Below are 9184 nucleotides of genomic sequence, written 5' to 3' on the forward strand. Positions count from 1 at the left end.
GAATAGTAATTTGACAATCAAAAGGTATAAGAAATATTTTTATTAAAAATGTGGATTATTTTAAGTATTTTTAATTTAAATTATAAGAATGAGAATTTTTCATTAATTTAGATACTGCTTTGGAATTTTTTATTTGTTTTTTATTTTTTTCTATTTAATAAATGTTTACATGTTACATTTTTTTAACTACAATACTAGGCTATTGCCCGTGTTTTTAATATTAAACAAATAATATTTCTCTAACTACCGTGCAAATCATATAATAAATAAGTTATTCTTTATTCTATGCTGTGTTTATAATGAAATATAAAATTTAAAAATAGTTTAGTAATAAGAGTTAATATTTAAAATCCAAATTTATGTTCCAACATAAATCAGTCGTTTATTATTTATATTTGCGGCAAGGAAAAAGCTTACTTTAATAAGTTTTACATTTTTACATTTATATTTCATCGTATTTATACAGGATGTCCGGGGATAAAGTGCGCCAACTTTGGGAAATTATTCTAGAGGGTGATCGAAGTAAATAGTGTAAAAAACTTTTTTCCATAGAAGAATATATATTTTTCCAAACGAACAATTCAACTTTTTCTAAGACTACCTTAAAAGGAAGTTTTCTCCCGGACATTCTGTACAGTAGGTTAATCGTAATCATTTTATAAATTATTATCAATAACTTATAAATAATTGCCAAAAATGTCTATAAAATCGTGAAAAAATCCAATTTTATAGTTAATTCATTTATCATTTTATAATTTGTAAAATAAATAAATGATACAGCTCACATCGGTTCTATATTTTATTTTAAAAAAAAACCTATTGGTTTGGTATCAATTTGGTCTGAAATCCAAAATTAAGTTTTGCATGAAAACGGTCATTCAGCCGTTCCTCTTAAGGCGATGCACTACGTCGTGTTATATTTTAAATTGAGCCGCTATCAATAACAACCCATACGTAGATGGCGATAAGGTTTAAATTCCCGCTTAACACCATCCGCCTGTTTTGATTTATGCAAGAAAAAAACATGGCCAAAAAGTGGCTTTTATTTTATTTTGTGGATGTTCAGGCATAAATATTTAATTTTTTTCGATCATTTTATAGATGACTTAATTTGCCACACTATGCAATAAAATCATAACCGAAAATGGGTTCGTAAGAAGGAGAGATGATCTATAAAGCAATTTTCATAGGCCATATACATTATTTTTTTCTCTGCTTCTAAAAAGATTTATCTAAAAAATACTCAATTATTTCAAAGGCCAAGATGTATTCTACTTGCAGTATTTAATTAAAGCATCTGAAACATTTCTAGGCAACCAAATTTTCAAACCAAAAACACATGATTTTGCATTACTACGTATGGCATCGCCTTAAGCGTTCTAAAATTTATTTTTTTAGGTGTAATTCTCTCCATCTGTGACGTCTTCGTCCATGCGTAGTTCCATCCGTGTATAATTCTTGTAGTGTGTTATGTTATTTGTCCACAAAATTTACGCCTGAGTAATTTTGTCCGTCGGCTCGGCGCCAAGAGCACCTCGTCATCCCTGATCGGTTAATTAATTACATCAAGCGATCAACTCAGTCATATTATAATGGCGCTGATGTTTGATTAATTATATTATCAAATAGGCGATGAGGGATTGTAGTAATTAAATCAACACGTTTCAATCATGACTGCAACATGGCTGCGGTGATATCGGCAAACTGAATACTTTGATTATATAAATGAAGTGGGACCAGTTGAATTTGATGTTTCAGATGTTATTACAAATAAGAGATTGTTTATTATTTTATTGAAGAAGAAGATAATAGTAACAAATCAAAACGAAACGTAAAAAAGAACAAGACAAAGAAAATAAAATGATAACGGTATCAACTGGAAATCGAACCTAAGATCTTTGTCATACCGTGACAACGTCTTTATCTACTCGACCATCAATACCTATTTATTATAAATCATATTTTTCGATATCATATATCAAATTTAGAATAAACAATATTATCATGCAACTAATTTTTCCGTTTTTGATTTACATAAAAATTATTTCTACAATATATTCTTTACGATACTCATTATTTCTTTAAGTATAAAAATAAACTTTATTATTTCTTTACGCTTGGAACACATTAATTTCCTTGAACGTAAATAAATCATTTTAGCCTCCAAAAAGTGTGTTAACTCTTGACGGGCCAAGATGCCAAACAAAACATCTGTAACCAAGTGGGTCTTTCGACGACCCCCTTTCATGTTTCTGTCTTGTGGGCTTTTAAACTATAGAAAGCCCAAGTATTTAGTCAATTATTAATGGTAATTTATGTATTTGCGCAGGAATACGACAAATATTAAGATGATATGTCAAATATTTAAGCTAATATAAGGAGTATGGTAATTTTGGGTACTACCTACTCCCCCACTTGGCTGCGGGATAGTTAATTTGCTAATTCAAAAAAATCATATGAACGCGATTCCAATTCGTTAGAATTTGAAAAAAAATAATGTTCAATTTCTCCCTAAGCCGGCCTCTCGCGATCCGGCCTGCTACGCAGCAAGAGGGACACGCCTTACTGAACGTAGCCAACCACTTGCCAGAGGCGTTAGTTATCCAATCGGCGGCACCCATATCCTCAAATTCAATTTTATATTAGAATTCGCTTCCGTGGATTGGTTTGAATAAATACATTATTTCAGTTTATTACACAAATATTATGTGTTATAATACCCGGTTGCAGGCACGATTGTTAGAATACCCAGTTGCAGGCACGATTGTTTTCATAACTTGTTCGCTGCATTAATTAAAATTATTGCAAACACACCTGGTAAAAAAAAACGTTTGACTACCAACCAATCTAGATTCTAAAAGTGCCTATCCGAAAGCATTAAAATGAACACACCAGTAAATGTGTGAGCATCACCTCTCTTTTTATTTTGTCCTAGAGTGTCCTTATGGATTTCGTGCAATTAATTTGTGCAGGTACTCGGCAGCTGCGAACAGTGTCTACAATATGAGATACGATTATAATGGTCGCAGTAGAGTGTTGATTTCGGTAATTAAGATATTTGGTTAAGGAACAGAGCGTAGATCACCTTTGGTACATGTCAATGGAATCATCCTCACAAACAAAGACCTCATACATTGAAATTTGAGCTGTATGAAGTGATTATCTTAGACAATTTGACTTACTCGGGTAATCCACTTAAACCCGAGTAAATCAGGATTACAAGAAGCTGGACTTTCTTTGCATTCCAAAGGTTCATCGATTCATCAAATTTCAACGTCAATTTTCACGTTGATTTTCAAGTTGATTTTCAAGTTGACCAGTTGCTTCACTAAACTGAAATAATAGCCGGACTTGAATAGGACCTTTACAGGACTTGAAAATTATGGTTGAAATTTGATGAATTGTTCAAATTTAAATGTTCCTTTTCGGGTTCTGTTATTATATAATTATTATAGTCTTGTTGCTTGACAGAACTGAAATAATAAAACTATTTGAAAAAATCTTTCACAGAACTTAAAAATTGACTTTTAAATTTTGAGTAATTATTCAAATTCTCTGAAAGAAGCCGTCCTAAAATGTTCGTAATTACTTAAAAACTTATATTAATTTAATTGATTTTAAGTGATTTTTTAATGGTAATATGTTTAAAAAATATTAAATACATTACGCAAATTAATAAAAAAGAAATAGAATGAAAAAAAATGATATTGTAAATAAATTTCAACCGCTGAATTAATAATACTTTTGAAGAAATTTTTAAATGAGTTTGAAAATTTATTTTGAATCTTAGTTTGTTTTGTCCACCGGTTAAAATATTTTGGATAAAAACATGCAACTGTGAATAGAAATGTATTTAAGGAGTTTATTAGGCGCCAATTTATTTCGCAATGATGTTTTTTAGTCAGTAACTAAACTTCAATTTAATAAAGCTACCATCTACAAGAATAGATTTTCTCTGAAAAAAAATAAACATCCACTGCGAAGATGTGGACAAACGTTTTACCAACTTGAATAAATAAATTTCATTTAAAAATCTTGCACTACCGGCGGCCAGGGCGGCCCTGAGCCAAACGGCGCCTAGCACTAGTAAAAACCTCAAGAGTGCTGTGTTATGTGTTGTTGTTATCAGCGCCTTGGCTCTTTGGCGTTTTGGCAAGTCGGCGCCTGGAGCAGACCGCTCCAATTTCCGTCTGCACAGATGCGGCCCTGACTGCCGCATTAAAACCAACTTCCAATCGAATAAATCACAAAGTAGACTATCCACAGTACTTTTTCTTCCTGTATCTCCAGACCAACAAAGTAAAAACTTTCAACCTATTCCAGTGCATTAGACAAACTTGCATAAGCGTAGTAATTACTCGTGCTTCACTTGTTCTCACGAATGGCCAGTGTGGAGAGGCAAAGGGGATGAGAAGGAATCAAAGACTCGCATTGAAGATCCCTCCTTTGAGTTTCGAGCGGATCCGAGCAGATTCGAGCTAACTTTAGCTGTTCTAATCTGATGGGAGTTCGAGCATGAAAGCTAAGCGTGTAGAACTTAGGCACATGCTTTGCAGGGATGGTGAGGCGTTTGGAATAAATTGATTGTATAATAATATGCATTAATTAAATAATTTTTAAGTGATATAAAATGCATAGGTATTAGATCCGCTAAAATTCATAAAAGATTTTTATTTAAATACACAAAGAATGCGTGGTAAATATTTTACCAACCGCCGCACACTTAGGCATATACAAGTAGTATGAACATTACACCTTGCTTCAATTAATTGTTAAAAGATATTATGATTTACGTCGGGATAATTCCATTTTTTTTAAACTAAAAATTAACCTTTTTTAAAATTTTGGATCAATCTAAATTCAACCCAAATTAAGAATCTAATAACCAATTTAGTATATGTAAATAGTTGTTTCTTGTAGTTATTGTTGAAACAAAGTGTGGGAAAAGCCCGATCTTTCGGAGGAAAAATATTTATTACGGTAGGTGCTCAGTTAGAGAAAGATTTTATAGATAGCAAATTTTCATTTACGTCGGAATAAAACTGTCTATATGTATACAAATCATATTGCAATAAATTCGCAACAAACCTACAATCTACGTGATATATTAAAATTAGATATATTTTTAATTTTGGAGGTGGGTATGGGTGCTATCGCCCTAGAAACCATTTATTGGATAACCAACACCTCTGTCATACGTCCTCCAAGTAGTTCGCTTTGTTTGGTGACCTAGCAAGAGTGCCCGGGTTCATGGGGTGAGGTTTGTCTTGGTCTTGGTGACGGATGCGTCTGCCCACCGATAGAGAGACTGGTTGAGGGAAATTCTTTGACCTCTCCATCAGGACTGGGACCCATCTCCTTGCATTGCTGTGAAAGGGATGGATAAATACGTCCGTCATTCCTGGACACACTGATCCTAGATTCCTACCAAATCCTGATACATTTTTTCCTTCCCAGAATTGTATCTTCTTCCTTTCATTAAATAGACCCTCCCCAAAGATGGCCACGAGGGAAGTTTCGTTTTAGCATATTTGCTTGCATATTTTGCCATTTACAAGCAAAAGTATTTTTTGTTGGAATAACGTGATCAGTTAAACCTCAAATTATAATAATTAATTCATAAATGTTTAACAGAAAAAAGATACGTCGCATCTGGGTCTTGAACCCAAGACCTTCGCCTTGCCGAAACGTTGTTCAGAGAAATTTCACTATCTCCTCTATCTTGTGGTAACGTTCGAACAGCTTAACGAAGTTCATTACCAGGGCAGGTATTTAGGCAGATGCAGACTTCTAATTTTGCTTTAAATTTGAAGTTTTAATGACGTCTTGTAATACTTATTAAGTGAAGATTTAGAGCTGATATAACTGACTAATATATACCTCCGTGGTACGAAGTGTATGAAGTAACTAATCCGATGCCGGTCCATTGGCCTCACCGCACGCTACTATTGCCGGAGCACGCAGCCCGCCTGTTGCAAATTGCCTGTGAAGGCTCTTTGGTTGTTTGGTTAGTAGGTTGGTTTGCTAGCTGCTGGTGGGGAGCTTGCAAAACTTAAATGCCGCAATGAGGTTATACAATCAGAGACAGGAAGGGGCCTGATTGCAGGAAGTGTGAACCGAGCTTACCAAAGTGTGCACGTGATAATACTTAATAGTATATTATTTCAGCGGTATTAATACAAAGTGGTAATATAACGCTTTCAAACATTTAAGTATTTTTATTAATAACAGAAAGATACACGAATTACATTACATAATATAATAACGTTATTAATTAAATAATGTATGTATTTGATGAACCCCATAAATAAGCAGGGCTTGTGTGTATGGGGGTGTTATTATATTGGTTTAAATTTGATAGGATTCAGTTCAAGTGTTCAGAATACTTTTTAAGGTGGATTTTAAATTCTTTTAATTTAGTATTCATGTTTCTTATTTTTTCTGGTATGATAAAATATATTTGATATATATATTTTAATTGGTTGAAAAATTTATGATTGAAGTTTTCTATTGTTTTTTTTAACGTTTTGGAGTAGGAAATATTGACGTTTGTCTAAGATTTCTGCTATTTTTAAAGGGTGCAACTTTACTTTGAATATTATTTCAATAAATTTCTAATGTTGCAAATCAAGTTTTAAAAATAATTCACCGAAGTTTGGTAATTAAACATAACTTGATTGACTGTCTACTAACAGACCGAACGATTAGGCATAATAAACCGGATATAGTTGTACTATATAATACACTTGCATAGTGTGGATTGACTAGATGATCGTTTATGGAAAAGTGTGTGTAAGAGTCGGAAAACAATATAATAAAATATTTAATTTATTTGTCCAAGAATTTATATATAAGAATGCAAAAATCAGTCATTTTAAAAACAAGTAAGATAACGATTTTTTTTTAAAATATTTATAGGGATCAGTAGGATTTAAAGGTTCAGTTAGGAAAGCAAATATAATCCCATCATAAATAATGATTTGACAATAAAATTAGGTCATTAATAATGCATATTACCTGTGAGGTTTTTTCCCTAGTAAATATTGAAATGAGCTACAAACCCTAGGTAATTAGCTTGCTGGAATTACCAAATATATAGAAATTCCACAATCTTAAACGACTTAGTAACAAATAAAATTGATTAAAACCCTATAAACTACCCCTCTCCCCCCTCCCCCATATGTTGTGTATATAAACCGTAGATTAAGAATTTTGTGTACCAGTCTGAAGATAGCTTTGACGAGCTGAAACCGGTTACGGTCAAAATAAAATAAAGTGGAATAAAGTTTTTTATTTGTTTTATTATAATATGTTGTTCAGTTAGGAGTTCTACCTAGCCAAACCCTCTGATATGAAAATATCTGGAGTCGGTGAATTATTTTTCCATTTGATCTCTGGTGACGTGTTGTCAGTGTATTGTTTTATAAATAATTTAAATATTGAAGACAATATTAGTGATTTCTAAACGAAAATCTGAAACAGAAAAATCAGAAAAGGAAACGGTCACATCTGGGACTCGAAGTATGATACAGTTAAAAGTGACCGAGGGGAATAGGGTCCAATTAGCTCAGTCGGTAGAGCACTGTCCCGGAAAGACAAGGGTCCTGGGTTCGAGTCCCAGATGTGACCGTTTCCTTTTCTGATTTTTCTGTTTCAGATTTTCGTTTAGAAATCACTAATATTGTCTTCAATATTTAAATATTACAATTTGAGGTTTTACTCAATAAAGTTATTCCGAAAAATAAATATTGTTTTATATTTATTATGCTTATATAATGCACTTGCATTAATGTGGATTGACTAGATGATCATTTCAGGAAAAGTGTGTGGAAGGGTTTAGTTTTTCCTTTGGGGAAGATTTAACCGAAATAGACAGGAATCGGTATTTTAGTTAGAGAGTTGGTAGAGTTGGAGTTCATCTAAATATAAAACATCAATGGTTAAAAGTAGAACTCATGTATGTCAATATTTTTTTTTGTTGTCACCTGTATTTATATATCTATTAGTACAGGTGACAGTAAATAAAATTAGAAAATCACTTAAATTAATTACACACAAAAGAGGTAAAGGGTTCGTAATAAACAATTTGACTATATTTTTTTCAAAATACATTTAGCAAATTGACCAATGGAAAAATGAAAAAATGGAAAATATAAGTGTGTGAAAAGATAATATTGTATTTGGTGCACGTCCTTCTGAAAAATGAACGTTGTGGGTAGTTAGTTTTTGAGTGTGGGATGTGGAATAGTTGATTTGATCGTGTGTTTTGTACTGAACAGTAGAAATGTACGATTTACTTTTAATTTTGTAAGATTATACCCACCAACGTAATATTTAATCTAATTGCAATATTTGTAACTTTACAAAGTTAAAATTGCGTCATATTCATGAACATTACAAAAAATTACTATCTTGAAAATAATGAAACAATAAAATAAATATCTTATTGCGTTATTTAAATAAAAATCTAAATACTGTACAAAACTGTCATGGAACAATATAAAGATTATTTACCTCGCGTATTCAAAAATTCTTATTTATTTAAAACATACTTAGTTATATAAAAAAATGCATCTCCCTCGCGAACTTGACTCGTAAAGATCGTACATGGCCACACCCTCTGACTCGTATCCGAGCCTGTAATACCCTTGGCTAATGAGATGCAAACAATGAGGTCCTTGAGAATTGAGCCCTCCCAGAACGTTCAACACTACCACCGCCCACTTCTGCTGCTCTGTTACTTACGGAGCCCACTTGTGTCTTGTATCTCTACGCTACGTAAATATAAACATGTTGTTGTGAGAGGAAAAATGAACGAATGAATCTTCTATATTACGTACCATCCTACCACCCCTTTGCTGTTTTCCTGTTAGACAAATATTTATTACTAGACTTGTAGAAAAGTCAATAGATATCGCACATTAAAAAAAAATTGATTTGTTTATCCTAGACACTATCTAGATTGCCTATCTAGATTCGGGAAGAATCTTGCAAGCATACGTAAAGATAGCAGAAAATAAAGATGAAGACGACAGAAAGTATGAAATGTATACAAGCTCTAGAATGAAGGAAAAGTAGGATATACAGTACATACAAAATATAATTTGTGAATAAGTTGACTTCGGTTAAATTTACATCGATTAAAAATATATGAAAGTATAGCCTTCTTGTACCTACCTTCTAT

The sequence above is a fragment of the Hesperophylax consimilis genome, chromosome 25 (genome assembly GCF_061612785.1).
Source record: "Hesperophylax consimilis isolate HC1 chromosome 25, BYU_Hcon_1.0, whole genome shotgun sequence".
Lineage (NCBI taxonomy): Eukaryota > Metazoa > Arthropoda > Insecta > Trichoptera > Limnephilidae > Hesperophylax > Hesperophylax consimilis.